The sequence below is a fragment of the Labeo rohita genome, chromosome 7, assembly GCF_022985175.1.
Source record: "Labeo rohita strain BAU-BD-2019 chromosome 7, IGBB_LRoh.1.0, whole genome shotgun sequence".
NCBI classification, from domain to species: domain Eukaryota; kingdom Metazoa; phylum Chordata; class Actinopteri; order Cypriniformes; family Cyprinidae; genus Labeo; species Labeo rohita.
This window is the reverse complement of record NC_066875.1, coordinates 21,065,861-21,085,674: the sequence shown is the minus strand read 5'-3', so window position 1 is coordinate 21,085,674 and position 19,814 is coordinate 21,065,861.

Here is a 19,814-nt window from a genome sequence, read left to right as displayed (position 1 = left end):
CCATGTTTAAAAACATACCTAACCAGCATATGCTGTTTTTTTTTTTTTTTTTTTTCAACAGGGTGGGTGGCATTGAGATGTTTGCTAACAGTATGCTTGCGTATTTCGGTGGGACATTATATGGATAATAAAGAGACTATAAAATGGAGTTCAGAATGATTGTGGATGTTATGCATCTCAGAAATTTAAGCTATGTTGAATAAGATGCAAAATCATGCAGCCTCACATACACACACACATCCCAATCCAGCACTCGACATACAGCGGCTGATCTTTGAAGTCCCCTGCCTCCATTCGCTTCTTCTCTGTAATTCCCATTAACATTGCAGTGAGTAATGAGTCTTAGAAGATTAAACATCTTTATCCCCCCTCACACTCACAGAAGAGTAATTATCTGAGCAGTACAGTGATACGTTATCTTCAGCAGTGACAAGAAAACAAATAAGCCCACGCACAGTTGTGCGGTCGCACACGCAGACAAGAGATATTGGCGAATGGTTTCTGAATGGGCTTCCTCTGGAATCATCAGGGACCTGGTGACCGCAGAACGTCTCACCAGTCCTCTTCTGAAGGATCGCCTCGGCCAACGGTATCTAATGAATTCATTAAGGAGATAGGACTGCGCTTGCAAAACGCTATGCATATGGATATCTGTGTGAAATTATCTTTGAATAATAATTTATTTTTAAAAGAAAATGGATGGAGAGGAATAACTGTTATTAGTACTTTGCAGATACAAGAATCCAATAGTTCTCACAGACAAATCTCTCACCATTTCTGCTTTGTCAATAATATTATGCTGTCATTTGGCCATGATTTGAGGAGCTGATCTGAATTCAAGCCTTTTTGTCTCCTGCTGCTTCTGAAAGAAGCTATAAAATCTATTTTAGTTGTGTCTGGGTAAACAAGAAAATGGAGGGAAAGAGAAAGGGCAGCTTTCATTATAAATCAGCTTGCTCTTAGCCTTGTGCTATTTTTCAACAGGCAAAAAGGGTTTTTGAGGCATATTAAAGTTGGACGGTTGGATAATGGATTTCACTTTTGTGCTTCCACTATCCAACTGTTTTGGAGCACCATGGTCATTTCTAAAAATATTTTGCACATTTTTTTGCACTTTTCTTTAGCAAAGTTTGTCACAAAAACTTTTACATGGTCATGACAAGACATGCTTTAATCCAATGCAGCGCATACAAGATATACATTTCTAAGTATGTGTGTACCTGAGGGATTGAACTCATGATCTTGGCATTGCCAATGCAATTCTGTATGATTTTCACAAAGAATCACAATGCATATTCAAAAACATGTTATCTGATTTTTCTGTGGTGTTTTCTTGTCTATGTATTTTAACTGAGTCTGGGATTCCTAAACCTAAATTCAAATAATCACAGAACATAAGATAATTTCAACATCTTTTGATTAATTTTCATTGACATAATGTTTTTCACAAATATTGCACAATATTTATTTTACTTTTTTAAATTAAATGTTCACTATTTTATTTGTTCTGTGTTTTTATATTAATAAACTGTGAATATTTTGTGAAACGTTTTCCAGATTTTTAGGAAAAAACATGAAGATCCACCCCTAAATGTAACTGTTGTTTGCTACCTGATCTCATGACGAAAGTGCACCTGTGGGAACTATTTCATAAGATGTGAAATACGTACCAGTAAGTACATATTACTGCAGTTTCCAATAGAAATTAACACTAGAGGTGATAAAACAGTGAGCACTTGTAATCATTTTTGTACACAGTTATGATTACAACTCCATATATTTCACTTTCCGGTGTTGACCCTTGCCAGATTACTACCCATCTAGTATTGGTAGGTTTTGGGTTAGGTGTGGGGGAGGAGTTAGGTTTAGGCAATCATGTAGTGATTTCAATGAGATGGGGTAATAATTTGGCAGGGGGTCGAAAATGGATACAACACTGGACGTAATAAGCTTGGTCAGTAGCTCAGCCAGTCCGAATCCCGTGAAAAACATGACTCACGATGAAAGAGCTGAAAGACAAGCTAAAACGGAATGCTTGCAGTTGCATTTTTATGTCACATTTGTTTTTGTTCATACTTTTGGGTAGGTTTAGGTGTAGTGCAGATGGTATGTTATTTTAAAACATCATGAAGCATTAGAGTTATAGCGCCACAGTCAGAACTGCAAAACCAACAAAAATCCCGAACACTCTTTTAGCACCACTGAGTGGATATTTCTGTTTAAAAGTGCAGTGATTGTTGATACGTAGATGATACGTATCGGTATGTATTTCGCGTCTCGCGAAAAAGTTCCCACAGGTACATTTAGTCTGCGGGGCATAAGCAAATCTTACAAAGATGTATGAATTAGATGTACAAAATCATACAAATTAGCCACCGATTTGCCAAAATTGAAAAATATATACAACAGTTCTTCCTGGTCCTCGAATCCGATTGGTGGATAAGAGCGTGATATTAGAGACCAACAGAACTCCAATAGCCGTTTTACAGTTTGTAATTGTATCACTCCGCTTGCGGTACTACTTACAGCAAGTGTCAATTTTATAAATCATACTGTTTTTGTGTCATGGAATGTAGTTTTAAGAGGTTTTCAGGCGAGAATGTGCTTGTTTATACACTGTAAAAAATAAAAAACTTGTTGAGTCGGCTTAAAATAATTTCTTACCCTGCTGCCTTAAAATTTTAAGTTCAGTCAACTAAAATAAGTTTAGTCAGCTTGAAATGTTAAGTTATACTAAGTAACAACTTAGATATTTGTGTTTGCTAAACTTAACAGATGGGTAAGTAACCCAGCTGCCTTAAAATTTTAAGTTGATTCAACTCAAATATCTAAGTGTCACTTAGTGTCAAGTGACAAGTATCACTTGTCACTTAGTATAATTTAACATTTCAAGTTGAGTAAACTTTTTTTGAGTTGACTGAACTTAAAATTTTAAGGCAGCCAGGTTACAAATTATTTTAAGTTGACTCACCAAATTGTTTTTTACAGTGTAGTCCGAATATGCAGTTTGTTAATAAAGATAACGTCTGTTTGAAATTTATGTAGATGTTTTCGGACATGTGAGCTCCAGGGCGTCAGCAGCCATTCAGCGCTCATGAATCCGCCTAAGAGCAGTCTCACCTTGGCTAAATTGCCTAGCAACTTTTATGATGGCTGATGTTGTTGTTTATTAAATATTATTTTCAATAAATAAAAAAGTATTTAAAAGTTAGATGGCGAAAGAGACTGTGTTTGAGTCAGCAGTAGAGACTTTTAAACTGAAAAATAAAAGCAGTTGGAATCAGAAGTTATTTTTAGTTTCAACAACAGCTTGACACAGCTAACAAATGCACTGAGAAGCACTGTCTTCAGAAATCACTGTTAACATATGAAAGGATATTAACATTTCAACAAAAGGTAACGTTTTCCTCAGCGGAGGAAGAATGACGAATGATTGCTGTATTAGATATAATCAGGTAATCACGATCACTCAGTCCATCTCTCTCTCATAAGACTCTACTCCACACAATACAGTGAGCTTTTAATGCAGTAATACAATAAGCTTTCAATGAAGCAGCTCAACATTCCTTTGTTACTAGTTCTAAAGAGACGTTTCGGATTAGTAACAGAGGCTTGGGCTCAGCTGTTAAACTGAATCCATGGCCGAAGGAAGTAGTTCTGCACAAAAGAGGGTTTTTAAGGATTTTTTTAATTATTATTATATTTTAGGGGCTTTTATTATTAGATAGGACAGTAGAGAGCAGACAGGAAATTATTGGGTGGAGAGAGTGGGGTGGGATCGGCAAAAGACCTCAAGACAGGAATCGAACTCAGGTCGTCACGAGCACAGCTGTGCTACGTGTCAGCGCACTAACCACAAGGCTATCGGTGCTGACACACTCTGTCGTTCTTTCATATGTATTTACACTCGTGCCGTCGAACTGTTGTATAAACACAATACCACACTCATAGACATTACCAATTACCAATATCACACGACTAGATGTGAGATATGGCTGTATATCAGCACGCTGTGATTACCTACAGCCAAATCACAGTAGTGCCAATATACAGCCATATCTCACGTCTAGTCATGTGATATTGCTCATATATCACACATCATTTGCAATATCAAAATAACCGTTTTGCGCTCCACATCTTCTCTTGTCCTGCACATCACTCATTGAGGCTACTTAACAAAATGGCTTCCATTTCGACTAAAATAAAGGCACTTTTACTTACTTTAAAAGTTGTTTCAAAGTCTTTTTTCCCTCTCTGCAACCTTAACACATTGTCTACATTTGCATCTCTGAAACGGAAACCTCTCTCGCTCCCCTCTTTCCTCCTGCATGTGTTCCTTTCCCAGCTTTCTTTACAAAGAGGCGGCATCTCAGCTGGAGCTTTCCTCCACGCATACAGAGTCTGATGCTCCTGCAGGGAAGGAGAATTCTCCTCTCCGCCACCACAACAGAGGAGCCACATCAAATGGCAAACACCACCACAGGCTGCCTAAGCTTCAGAGAGAGAGATAGAGAGTGGAGAAAAGAGAGAGAGCGAGAAGAGGGAGAAAGAGAGCGGGAAGCATGTTGTTGTGATAAACTGTGCCCCAGCGCAAGCTTGTTTCTGCTAACTTGTGTCTGTACACTACTGAGAGATGTGAAAACAGATGCACATAGTTTAGTCGGTGGATATATGTGTCCTGCTCTATCATGTTTCAGACACAGAAACACATTTAAAGGGATAGTTCACCATAAAAGAAAATTGTGCTATTAATTACTCACCTTCACGTCGTTCCAAACACGTAAGACACAAATTAAGATATTTTTGATGAAATCCAAGAGCTTTCAGACACTGCATAGACAGCAACACAAAAATAGTAAGGACATCATTAAAATCCATGTGTCCATGTGACATCAGTGGTTCAACCTTAATTTTATGAAGCTACGAGAATACTTTTTGTGCACAAAGAAAACAAAATGACGACTTTATTCGACAATTTCTTCTCTTCTGTATCAGTCTCTTGCTAGTTGTAGAAACAACTTCTACAAAAATCTGCCTGTTGTCTTTGGTTATTATTAGACCTGTCAAAAGAAGTTTGTCATAAACAGAAAATATAGCTTGCAGAGAAACCCACTCTGTGTTTTTACAGTTCTGTCCTAAAAAGGACGCTGGTGTAATTAGCCAGCGGCATCAAAAAACCCATCTTGAGGAGATAGGACAGAATAGTAAAGCCTGCCACCTGATGCCTGATGTGTCCAACAGCACTGCACGTGTCAAAAGAGTTCTCTTTATTGGCAGATACACGTGTCAGAAGAAGTAACCACATGTTCATAATGATAATTACACCTTTCACTGTACCACACGTCTCTTATTCAAAGTGTCAAAGCTGTATTCTTACCACTGCTTTGAGGTAGGAGCAGAGTAGAGTGGGGTAAGGCCAGCATGAAGGTTAGTGGAGGGCCGGAGCCGAACAGTAAAGCTAATTAATGCAGGTATTCGCACTCGCTGGCTGCTCAACATGGTGTTTGCCCACCCAGTGTTAATAAGCTCTGAAAGAAGGAAGACATCTGCTCTGGATTCACTGGGGCTGGGAGAGACAAGTTGAATAGTTAAACAGACACCAAGCCACAGCGTGCTCAGTCTAGAGAACATGTGAAACTTTATCTGAAGATTCTTTTCATAACTGTTCACAGACTCCCCCCAGCACAGAAAAAAATCACTTACTGTACATGAAAATATAAAAGTAAAATAAATAAAGTAATCTGAACTTCATAAACTTTGCTTAATAAGGCCAGTATAGCTGAAACAGAATCATTTGTAATGCATTTACTGTTGTTGTAATAACTTGGGTGTGCATGTAAAACTCATGAATAACTCACTGTTTCATCGCCAAGAATTTAAAGTCACTAGGTAATGGAATTGGTGATAGATCTTTAATTCTCTATTGTGATCTATATCCATTTGAGTAGACAAAAATGTAAGGTGGAGGCTTGGTTCAGTTCATTAGTTGTTGATTGGATGGAGGCAGATCTGATTGTGAGCTTGCAGTTAATTGTAAGAAAGAGACGTGTTACTCAGATTAAATAATTGGAGAAGTCTGGCGTATCACCAGACAGAAAAAATATCACAAGGTCAAAAAAGAAAAAGAAAAAAAATAAATAAATAAGCTTGCATGGATGAATAATTCACAACAAGATCAATAACATTTGTTAAGAAATATAGGGGAGAGTGGGGTGAGATGAGCAATTTTTCACTCACACTGTCCTCAAGATAACAAGATAACAGTCATTTCAAGATGTTTCCTATCATTTTAAATGATCAGAATGTATCTGTGACAAAGGGTTCTAAAAATATGGCTTCTTATTAAAACAGTGTTCCTGTGGCTCAATTTGCCCCAGGTTAGGGGTAAGATGATCTGAGACAGCAGGTGCCATCTGACTGTAAACTGACCATCTGACTGAATCTGAATTAAACCCATGTGAAATTATATGTGAATGTGAATAAAAAGATAATTTACCTCTTTTAAAATTAAAATTATTATTATTAAAAGATTCTTGGCACGGTAGCTTTTCTGCAATGTCGAACAGGCCATTATGGACTACAAGTGGTAAGATAAATTTGATAATAATGTGATGAAAGCAACTTCTGGTTATAGCAAAGAAGGATTTGGTGCACTTTTACACTGTCCCTTTCAAATAAACTACAAATAATATATATATATTATTTTCACTTGTGGACTATATGTTAACATCTTTTATGTGAAATCTTATTCAGGTCAGTACTAAATTTTTTTTTTTTTTTTTTTTTTTTTTTTTTGCATTTTGCATTTTGCATTTTGTATGATTCCTCTTATTTTGGTAAAATAATTATCAGATAATTATTGCAGATTCTGCAAGGTGTATGTAAACTTTTGACCTCAATGTATATGCATCATAAATATTTTTGCATAAATTTGCTTTGATGTAATTTTATTTTCGCAAGACAAAAACAGTTTTAGGGTGCCCTCCACTCCTCCCAAGTGTTTCTCCATTACACAGTCTGGCAGAAGTGACGGGTAGTTCCCAAATACATGGTACCTGGTACAGTTGCCAAGATACAGGAGGTGGGTCAACTTACCCACAAGCTCAAAAGCAACATTAAAAGAGTCAAACTGGAAACGGAAAAGACTTTATGCATTTATGCATAATACAGTCATTTTAATGAGCATTGTTGTTGTTGCTTTGGCTCTATATCAGTTGCCCATTATATTTGGTGGGAAGTTTCTTCACAACTCACATTTGTTTCTGGCTCTTTTAGACAGACCCCTGGGAGTCTAAAAAATACTTCTAAAATATGCATAACAATCTTTCAGAGAAATCTGAAATGTGTTACTGCTTGCATTACTCCCACATGGTTCTCTTTCCATTCTGGACATTGTGTGTGTAGCACTCCTGCACATGATTTGGCTGAGATGCCACATTGTTCTATGCCCAGCAAACAAACATCCAGCTCATAGTCAACATTACTAGGACACTGAGGGATTTTTCATGGTTAGTCTGTCATACTATGAGCTGACACTAACTATGCACTAAAAACTGGAGTGGACACATACAAATACAGCTAGAACAGCAACAGAAATGCTTCTGGTACAAGCAGTCTTCAGGCTTGTTTCACGACACATGCTCAAGCAGTGCATAATCGAAGCAACAGCATAACTATAACAGCAGGCTCACATTGTGCTTTCACTGACAGCGTGTCTAGTGCGTAACTAAACAGCCCTGTATAGAAAATCAATATCCAGGTTACTGTATTGAATACTTCATATAATAACATTCATAAACACCATACAGTTAAGGTTACAAGTTTGCGTCCCCCTTTCAGAATCATTAAAAGTGTTAATTATTTTACCAAAATAAATGCATGTTATTGTTTATGGGGGTTGAAAACTTTTGAGCAGAATGAAGATGTGCACATTTTTTCTGTTTTGCCTAAATATCATATTTTTTCATTTAGTACTGCCCTTCAGAGACTACTGAAGATACTTACATATTTCCCAGAAGACAAAATAAGTCAAATTTAACCTGATCTTCAAATTCAAAAAGTATTCACCCCTTGGCTCTTAATGCATTGTGGGGTTTTTTTTGGAGCATCAGTGAGTGTTTGAACCTGTAATATTTGGTGCTCAAGAATCATTTTTTATTGTTATCAATATTATCAAATATCAATATTTTTGCTTGTAAGCATGTTAAACTTGTATTAGGCTGGTGTTTGCTTTCAGAATGAGTTTTTCACTGCAGTATTTTCTGTTGCTTCATTGTAAGCTTAATTTACAGTGTGTTAAATAAATATTTATAGTGCATTTTCTTCTCCTGAGTTCAGTATACTATGCACAGCAAAAACAGGTTCAGCCTTTTGGACCTATGCAGCACCACACTTCTTGTTAATGAGTACCAAAATAAATAGTCTCTGCTTTCAAATGAGCCCTTACCTTTAAAGAGCACAAAATGTAGCAGGATGTAACAAAAGGGTAAGCACACTGAAGTTAAAAACCAAGAAGTTGCACTCATGTTAATTTCTCTCAAGGCTCATATTTCAGTGCTGTGTCTGAGGGCATGTCCAAACAGAAGGTGATGGTTTTCTGACCTCAGAAGGGACTGTGGCTGTCGTCCACCTTGGGCCTTTGAGTCTAGCTCTAGCAGATGGTGAAGGACTCGGGGTGCTGACACCTTAATGAGGGCAAATGGAAGGAAATATCAGTGGGAACACAAAACCCTGCCAGGAGACAATCTGCAACAATCAGAGCCGAAAAAACCTGGAATAGAGTGTTTGTGCTACAGTGGTCCCTGCTTGGGGGCAATTTGGATAAAGAACAGTAGCCGGAAGGTTTGCAAGAGTAGCACATTGCGTATTCAAGAAATAACTAAGCAATTACCATTAAAGACTAGATTCAGGAGTGTATCTGTTCACATATTATTTTAAATTCATTACAGAAGATTAAATAACAGTAATGCAACAACACAGCTAGGAACACAATCCTGAAGCTGTTGTATAGTAACGCTGAATACCACCAGAGACAAAGAGGCCAACAATAAGTCACACATAATAAGAATCCCATGGCTCACTGCTTCCCCACACTGCATGTGTTGTGGCCAAACTCCAAACATATAAACACACAACACAGCAAGCCTGGACTTTTATCAGCAGCTCTACAGGCCTAGAGATCTTCAATGTCCCTTTTGGTGGTAAAGCGAATGTTTTCTGTAATTGTTTGGCTGGACTATTTGTAGGGTGTTTCATGATGTGTATAGAAGTTTTTTTAGCGCAACAGATTCAATGTAAACAAAAGAGAATAAAGGCCACAATGAAAAGTCCAAGAAAACGCATTAAATATGGTATAGAAAAGGAAAAAATAGTATAAATTATTTACAAAGACCTACTAAAGAGCAGAACATTGTAGAAAGGTTAGCTTGCAAATTAATTGCTTGTGTTTTAAGATCTGTGTGACTTCTTAGTGCCTCTGTGTCAGAAGTGTCTTATTTTTTCCCTCCATATTATCCATATCCAGAGAAAAATCTTTACCTTTGACAGGCTGTGCTTCTTCCATGCGAAAGTGCCATTAAAATACCATTAAAACAAGAACAGAAAAACCTAAAATATCCAGAAAGTAAGCGTTTCCATTTCTCCTTCATTTCTGTTGAATGTGAGCACTGAGCATGGTGTAGAAGGAATAAATTATGCAGATTACTGTGTTACTATTATTGTTTCACAGTTTGCTGCTTTTATTTATGCTGTTGTTATATTTGCTGTCACTTTTAGTTATTTGTCATGTGGTGATTTTCAGAGCTTGTGTTTTAACTAATGTGCTCTCTGGATGTCACCGCTATTGTTGGTTATGTGTGAAATGCGTGTCTAAGCCATTCTGTTGAGTTTGCTATCTGATTAAATATTCATGTGAACCGTGTGGCACTGCAAAACCAGAGCAATCCCATTCCAATCAACGAGCAAGAATTTATTCACTTCGTGGGAGTCAATGTTGAATTTGTAACATAGGATGGGTAATTGTAACAGTAAATGAAAAACGCTATAAATGTTAATAATGTATTTCATGCACACATGCTATTGTTGAAGCAATAAAAAAACAAAACAATGTGAAACTAAAGGCCTGAGGCCTCTAAAGGTAAATATGTAAGGTAATATATATTTTGTAAATAAGTTAAGGTAAATATGTTTTTAAATGAATTGTTAGCCCTAAAGAGTGTCACTCTTTATCCACCTTATTACTATGCTGATAACTTCGGTTAACCATAATGACAAAGCAAAAACAGAATTGTCACAACTTCATAAATTTATTAAAAAAAAATTAAATAAGTACATTGCATAAGTATTCATACTCTTAACTCAGTACTAAGTTGAAGCACCTTAACAGCCTTAAGTCTTTTTGGTTATGATACAACAAGCTTTCCACATCAGCATTTGGCAATTATCTGCCATTCTTCTCCTCACTTCTTCACCTCTCAAGCTCTGTCAGCTTGGATGCGGGCAGACGCACATTTTCAGGTTTTTCCAGAAATGTTTGATTGGGTTCAAGCCAAGGCTGAGGCTGGACCACTCAAGGACATTCACTGAGTTGTCTATCAGCCACTCTTGCTGTGTGCTTAGCGTCATTGTTCTCTTGGAAGGTGAACCTTCTGCCTAGTCTGAGGTTCTGAATGCTCTGGACTGGGTTCTCATTAAGGCTATTTCTATATTTTGGTGCACTGAGCTTTCTTTCACTCTGACGAGTCCTCAGTCCCTGCCGCTGAAAAACAGCCCCACAGCATGAGGCTGCAACCAGCACACTTTACTTTTGAGATGCCACTCTAGATAGGTAGGTAATGAGCAGTGCCTGGTTTCCTTTAAACATGATGCTTGGAATTGAGGTTCATCAGACCAGAGAATCTTGTTTCTCAGAGTCTGACGGTCCTTTAGGTGCTTTTCTGCAAATCCCAAGTGTGTTTTCATGTGCCTTCACTGAGGAGAGGATTGAGTCACACCGCCATTAAGACTGGATTGGTGGAGTGTTGCAGTGATGTTTGTATTTCTGTAGGTTTCTCTCATCTGCATATATGATCACGGATCTCAACCAGAGTGACCATCAGGTTCTTGGTCACCACTCTAACCAAAGTCCTTCTCCATCAATTGCTCATTTTGGCCAGGAGGCCAGCTCTAGGAAGAGTACTGATTGCTTAAAACTTCTTCCATTAGGGGTTTTTCTCTTTTCCAGATGTGTGGCTTGATGCAATCCTGTTTCTAAGCTCTACAGATAAGGCTCAGGTCTTGGTTTTGCTCTGATATGCATTTTTACCTGTTATACTTTTCAGATCATTCCCATTCAATTGAATTTGCTTCTGAGTTGTGCTCCTAAGCTAAATTTCAACTGTCCCAGATAAGGGTATGAATACTTATGCAATGGAATCAATAAAGTTTTTGTATTTTTAATAAATTTGCAAAGATGTTAAAAACCTGTTTTTGGCTTTGTCATTATAGTGTATGGAGTGAAGACTGACGTTAAAAAACTAATTTAAAGCAGTTTAACATAAGGCTGCAATATAACAATATAGTGGGGAAAAAAGGGGGTATGAATACTTTCGCAAGGCACTGTATTCAGTCAAACAGACAAATAAGCTTTATTTGTAGGGCAACCTTATGATTTGAAAAAACTTGTTTCAGTCTTTTTGAATGAAAGTTCCTCAAATAAGGCCACCTATAATTCAAAACACAGTAGGCTCATCAGAAATAAGGTGAATATACACTTAAATATCAGCTACAGTAAATGTATTCATAATTGGCTTTTATATTTTCCAAATGTAATAGTGAGCATAATATTTATGCAAGTTCTCCACTTCCTACTCTGAACACAACGTACATAAATGTTACTTGATTTTGCTCCTCTGATGTTGAATCGCCTGCCATGCGTTCTTCCATTGATAGTCAGTAGCTGTGATGAAAAGATCAAATGATTGAATAAAGATGAACAGACCACAGACCTCCTAACTGTTGGGAGCCCTAGGTAACCACCAGTGTAACTTATAGGACGGGCCAATCCTGACTGCCACACTACAATGGGGCAAAGAGAAGAAGAACATGTACATGGAATACCTCTTAGTAGTCAAGTCATGTCTACGGCAGGTCTATGCTGGCCTGTTTCTATGGAAGCAAACATTCAGTGAAAGCAGAATCATTATTTCTCATGCAAAGGCTGTTAATTATAAATAAGCTTAAATTCTGCAATCATGAAACGGTATGAATTAATCTTGGTCTTACATGCCATATCTCTTGTATAGCATGACAAACATAAGATTGTTGTACAGCAGTTGATGTTATGCACCGCATTGTTTATGTGGCGTCTTTACATAAAATGAAGCTAGACAAAATCTAAGAGCATTACTACATGACATTAATATGTGCAATGTGCAAAGCTCCAGGAAAATAAACAGACTAAAGAATAAACCTAGCAAAAATGTTGCAACAGTAAGAGGCCAGATCTTCAAAGAGCATTAAACACAACATCGATTTCTGCTATTTGATATGTGTCAAAAATCATATTTGGGTTCTTCAGAAAGACAGCAAGGGAGGGATGAGAATGAAAGAATTTCATAAAGCTATGAGATGAATGAAGATAAAGGGCAAATGTTTCAGTCTGGTTGGGTGTACAACATCTAAAATCCAATAAAAAGATTTCGTCTTCACATCTTCCTTGCCTGTTACGCAAGATTCTTCTGATATTAATTATTTGACATTTCAGTCAAAGATATTTTTGACAGACAGAAAAAATGTGTTTAGCAACTAAAAATGCTTTGGACCTTTGTACGCTGGCATGTTTTTACTTGCTAACTCACAATTCTGGAGGATCTTTAACCAGTCCTGGTGTTCTAACGTACATTTTCTTTAAAACGTTAAAATATTAGATCACATTTTCAGTGCCTTTCACAAAAAGTCACAGCTTCAATTATAAATGCGAGAGACATAGAATCTCTCGGGAGCCCTTCAATATTCTTGTCAAATTTTCACCTGACACTGACTATAAGCTGACACCGACTTGACAGAAAATCGGTGAAAGATAAGTTATACAAGAACTCTTCATTACAAAATATTAGGACCTGGAATTTGACAGGTTGACAAAGTCATCTACTTAAAAAAAAAACCTTTAAAATGGGTCAGCCTGCAGAAACGAAGAACGTTATAGCACTCAAGACAGCCTTTGAAGGGAAAAAAATGTAATTTGTGACAGGATGGGTACTGTAGATTCTAGAGCCAAACTCATTGAAGTCACAGCGTGAGCAGTGATGGAAGTATACACATTTTTCCGCCATCCCCGGCTGCTGTCTCTCCTCAGAGATGATGAAGAGGGGGCTGATGGAGAAAATGGTCAGGGAGGTGGTGTTGAGGGGGTGTGCATGTCGATAGCATCCAAAACAGACTGGCTAGAAACACAGAATATGAGCTGACAATTACAGCCTTTAATCCTGAACAACAGAATCGGACCTCCCGCCTCGTCCCGTGCAGAGTGACAGATGGTGTGAGATATTGCAGTCATTAAAGCTCGGAAACTCTGGCAAAGTGATCCTCCAAGTGTGCGCAGACTTCATTGATCCGAGCGCGCACAACACGTCCAGCCTCGACACCTTACACCTGACCCCCCGATCTAATAATAGAGAGCGAGTGGTGATGGAGGGCATGAGAGAAGAGCAACTTGAGCCTCTCATGAAAGAATCGATTTGGTATTATCTCTGGCTGTTCGCATTTCTCGCTGGAAATGTATTATATTCAGATCTGCGCTGGTGATGGCTGGTGGATTAGGGTGGCAGTGGGTGGTTTTCTTTTTTAAAACCTTCAATGGTGTTATTGCTTTGTCTTGTACTCTGAAAGTACTCTGACTCATAATAATGGAGTGAAGTCACTTATCTTGAGTGGCTCCTTTACAGATTTGGCAATAACAGTCTGCTGACTGGACGCTTGACGAACGCCAATGTGGAGATTTAAATGAAGGAGTCCATTGAGGACTCAAACCACTCATCCACTTTGGCCTGGAGATAATGGGCTGCCATCTGTGACAGGTTTTCTCAGAGCTAAAAGCTGATCGCGAGCTCCGTTCGATTTCTGACATACTCCATGTGCTTAAACTATTTGCGACAACAGGACAAATTTGGAACTTTTGCTTTGACCAGAGTAGATAATGTAATGTGACAACAGTTGTGTCCATTGTAGACACACTCTTCGTCTGAATATGCCCACTTCTCTACTATAAAGTAGATGCAATTAGTATGTGAAAAGGGTTTAATGTCTGAATTCATAGTATTCATAAAATCTACTATTTCCATTGAAATTGTACCACTACTACTTCAAACAACATTCCCAATGCTGCAATCGAGACAAAGTCGAAGGTGAAATGTCCCACTTCCAACCTCAGTGCACTCCAGTCAACCACACTACAAGACGGTACCATGGGCCCTATCATCCACCCGGCGCAATGCAACGCCCGGCACGAAGCAAGTGTTTTTTGCTAGTTTCAGCCCGATGCAGTCATAATCTTGCCATGTTATTTAAACAGTAAATGCACTTGTGCCCATCTGTTCACTCATGGGCATGCTGGTCTAAAAATGAAGTGTGTTCAGGCACATTGTTGGCACGTTGCTAATTCAAAGCAACTGAAAACAACTTCAAAATCATCCTACATCACTGCAGAAGTACTGACCCAGTGTTTACAAAGACAACGTTCAAACGCCCTTTACAAGAAAAGGTAAAACAGCGGTAAACATACATTTTTTATTTTTTTAGAAAATAACCAATTGTTTCGCTAGAAAAGACCCTTCTTCCCTAGCTGGGATCATTAGAGCCCTTTGAAGCTGCATTTAAACTGCTTGTGCTTGTAATCATGTTGGTATATTTTGCATGCTAATGAAAGGAATCTATCCATTGACGTCACTGGTTATTGAAGTTTTTGACGTAGCAAAAAAAGGGCTGTTTCAAACCACAATTCTGGGACAGCCTTTGGGAAACTACAGTTTTAAGGAGAAAATACACAGCAATGGTGTTGATTAATAGATCGGCACGTGGTTTGTCTAAAAGCATATTAAAAACACCACATAGACAAATAAACAACATTTCACAAGTTTGCCTGCCCATCCAGTCTTTATGGGCAATGGTAAACAAACTTGGCTTGCTGTCCTTAATGGAGGCTCGAACCCGAGGCTCAGCATGAGTGCAGAGTTCGACCCGCCATTGCGAAATTATCTAGAGGGAGAATAACAGAAACAGAGGAGGAGAAGGGGAGGTGGAGGGATGCCAGAAGAACGGAGGCTGGGACGGTGCAATGAGAGCTGCTTATATAGGCTTGTAATGATGATTGACAGGACTGAATGATTAGGCTCCTCCTGAACCTACGTTTGGAACTTCATAAAAAGCTTGATTTTTAGGGGGACTTTAACTCCGTGCACAAGCAGATCCGTTTCCTCTCTGGAGAAGCGTTCATTCTTGCTTTTGCAAACTCTGCAATGTAAACAGCGAATCCGCCATGCTCTTTATCAAATGCAATACCTGTGATAGTGCACAATTTTGTACATAGCTAGTAGTTTTTCTGTTGTGTAAGTATGAAACAGATTTTTGCTTAAGAGACGTTTCTGGACAAAGGCCTATCTGTCAGGAATATCAGTCTCAGGGCTGTTGCTACATCGCATTTACCTTAGTCATATTTAGGTTTTAGCCATGCCTTAGCTTTTCCACCTCCACCTATGAATTTGCTGTGTTTCCAGATGTTTTTATGCACATTTTGCAATTATGCATACAAACAACTGGATGGAAACATGAATAGGCCTGCTGTTACATTATGTTGAGAATTTATATTATGCTAACTTAAATTAATTTTCATATTGTTCATTCTGTTAAAAATTTTTTTTTATAAAAATAAGTTGAAAAAATAAATATTTAAACAACTCAAGTTTGTACACTCAGGTTTTGAAGCATTTGATGAAACTTAAATTTAAAAGGAAAATGTAATAAAAAAAAATGTTTGCAGTTACATATTAACAAGGTCATAATCATGTATATTTAATAAAAACAAGAGCAACACAAAAATTCTAGCTTGTATTGTTGTGTTACATTTGACCCACCTGTTTGATACTTTCGTCCCAACCAATGGGGTTGAAAGTAACAATGTACAACTTATGTTCAAACTGAAATTATACTAAAGTCTTTCTACATTTTTACAAAATACCACCTGGTATTAATAGACCACACTTCTGAGTTATAGGCCACAGCAAAAATATATCTCTCTTTAAAACTTTATCTTTTTAAACTATGTTTTTCTGAAAAATGGTACTTTTGTCCCTGCTCTCCCCTACTTGACTAACTACTTGTTTATTGAACTATTAATCAATGTAACATTTGCAATAGTGAGAATATTCAGCAAAATAGCTCCCATGGTATGTTATTAAAGAACTATATCATGTTATAAATAAACTGCACATTTAGAAATTTTACCTGAGTGTGTTTGTTCTGAGTTTCTTTATGTGCTGTTATGCTCATTTGTTTTAAAAGTTTCTGACAAAGAGACAGGCAGCGGGACCTTGATAGCAGAAATACACTATCTATTATCAATTGCTGTTTATGCTGCATGTATTAAAATCAGAAGAATCATTCTTGCGTTTTTTGATAATTCGTTGGTTATTTTTTGTCACTTAGTTTTAAACAGGCTGTTTGTCTAGTTGGGCAAACAAAAGATAAAAAAAATATTTTAAACTAGCTCGAAGGCTGGTTGTCAGCTAGCTGTAGCTCAACCTATATTGTTATAATTATTGAGAACATTATAAAGAAAAAAGGTAGCTCGACCTGTATTCTGCTACTGCGATTCTGTCTGATGATGATGCAGTAACTACTGCGGAAGGAGTATCATCGATCTGTCCAATGATTGTAAACAGTCAGTGGTAATGTGACCAAAACTATTTAAGACCCATCGAATCTGAATTTAAGACATTTTCTCTGTCCTACGTCATCTGCTGGAGCGCCACTCTCTCGTAAACGTGCGTATGACAGTTAGTGGAAGCTAGAGATTATAAAGTTGAAAATATGAATATACAAACACATCGATTCACTTCAAAAGTCCTTGTGGAGTACTTTTTATGATGGATGGATGAACTTTCTTGGACTTCAAATTCTCAACATCCATTCACTGCCATTTTAAAGCTTGGAAGAGCCAGGACATTTTTTATATACATACTCCAATTATATTAATCTGAAAGAAGAAAGCAAAATACACCTAGAATGGCTTGAGTAAATCATGGGGTAATTCTCATTTTTGGTTTAACTATCCCAAATATAGACAAGCTGAGTGATACAAACAATGAAAAGATACACCTGCTCTGCATTACAAATTTGAGGATCAGAACTAAACGCACTAAATTAATTTAATTACTTACACTTTGCCTGCTTCATATAAAACTACTTGAAAGAGTGAGAATATTAACTTGTCTGACAAATTAAAATTTACGCTCATTGTTAAAGGTCAGACAAGTACACAAAGGGAGAAAAACCATCTGACAAAACTATTTTATTCCTGACATTATCAGAGCTGTCATTCTTGTATCCACAACTCCTTAGATCTCTCTAGCCCCTGGTCAATACATTTGTCCAGTTTTAAAAGAGTTCAGCACAGCGGTAGTCAGGACGAGAGCAACAAACCTTTATTTCTGTCAAAACTTTAGAAAACACAGCCTCTCTCACTCCACTGAGGAGTTTTTAAATAACAGCGCATCCTAGAAAAGTCCAACCTCAAGAGAAGGACGATGCTCCCTGACATTTAATTAACAGACAGCGCTGCTAATTAACAAGACGGCATTCACCGCTATCTTGTATTTAAAGTGTACACGAGCAGCTTGCTTCTCTACCATTCATATGCAGCATCACAAACTTTGAAAGGTGAAAACATTCATTGTCACAAATTAATGAGCAACTGGTAGATATTGTAGGTCACCTTAGTACTGAAGCAGAAAACAAGGAGACTGTGGTGATGTTTACATTCATAGGGGACACACTGAAACTAACCACACCTTCAGAGGCTTTGACAGCTGCCCTTACCTTTAACAATGGATGCCGCCATTGTTCCCCAGACCGCTCGCTGGTCTGAAGGACACCGCTTCAAAATGGGACACTTTTTAAGAGTCCTCCAAGGCTGCAAGCTCTTGCTTTAGTCTGTCCAGACTGTGACACCTCTTTTGAAGATAAAACAATTGGCACAAAAGAAGCCTGTCACTTCTTTTCCCCTCCATTTCTGTTGCATCTAAAATATGCCAGAAGAATCAGTAGAAGGAAAAAAGAAATCAATAATCCCTAGGTCCTTTATCCCTCCTTCAAAAAGAAAGGTTTATACTTTTTTTTTTTTTTTTATCATCGATTCCACTCAAAGACTTTGACCTATACAACAAACAGACATCTTGTGAAACTGAGAAAAACTTATGAGTGGGTAATAAACACGAAAATAATTCTTTCCCATAAGTCTCCTTTAAAAGACAATTGGCCTTCCCTACACACACTTCTAGACAGCAGTTTAAGGCAACTAAGTACCACATCTAAAAAGGGATATTAAATTAAGACTCATAAATTAATTTGGTGTAAAACTGAATTTGACATGGTGCTAGAGGAGGGTATAAGGATGGATAACTCTGAACAGACAAACCATTACCATTCTTTAATTGTTCTTCATCTCATTTCCTCCAAAAAATTTGTTTTGTTATTTCACATTAATGTACTTCAAAGATCTCATAATGCCTTTTTGTGGTTCATTTTTCCCCCCACTTAAAATAAAGCTTCACAGCTAGATTTGGAGAACAAGTTTGGCTAATGCAAGTCAAACAGCATCTTAAAAACAGACCAAAAATATGTGTTTTTGACATTTTGGTATTATGTAATTAATCAAAAGGTCTTCATTACAAAGAGGTTTATCTTTAATTTTCTGGGAATTAAGGCAATTAATCACATAGAATAAAAGATTTAGTTCACCCAAAAATGAAAATTAGCCCACTATTGACTCACACTCAAGGCATCCTAGGTGTATATGACTTCCTTTTTTCAGACAAATTCAACTGGAGTTATATTAAAAAATGTTCTGGCTCCTCCAAACTTTATAATGGCAATAGGGTGGTGTTTCTCCTCATCAGTCCAAAACAAGTCCAATAAAGTATATCCATCCATAACAAAAAGTGTCTCACACAGCTCCAGGGATGAATAAAGGCCTTCTGTAGTGAATAAATATCCATATTTAAAACATCATAATCCCTTTTTTCTAGCTTGCGCTAACTGTTGTACATTCCGCTCCGGGTGGATGACGTAGGAAGTAGGACTCGCAGTGGAGAGAGCAAAACAAAACAACTGTCACAAAGTACAAAACAAGGATTTGTAATCAAAAATGCCAAGAGGAGACTTGGTCTTCCTTTGCTAAAGTAAGAAAACTTTGCTTCCCTTGCTCCTGTAAACAAACGCTGGTTTTCGCAAGATTCACAGGCGCATTCACAGGCCGCCCGAAGCAGCTTCCGTGCACAACAGTAAGCGCAAGCTAGATTAAAGTGATTATTGCATTTTTAATATGGATATTTGTGATATGGCCAAAAAAAAATAAAAAATAATAAATCACGATAACTGTTTTGCCATATCAGTCGATACTGATAATTATCACAATAAATGTCAAATTTATTTCCTTCAAGTTTAAAGGCAGATTTTTGCTACAATGTTAAAGTTGTAAAAACAAGATGGTTAATTGTGGCTTTAAACTATTCTTTATGGTCAGAAAATGACAAACACTTCACATTTTTTTAATTCTTTACACT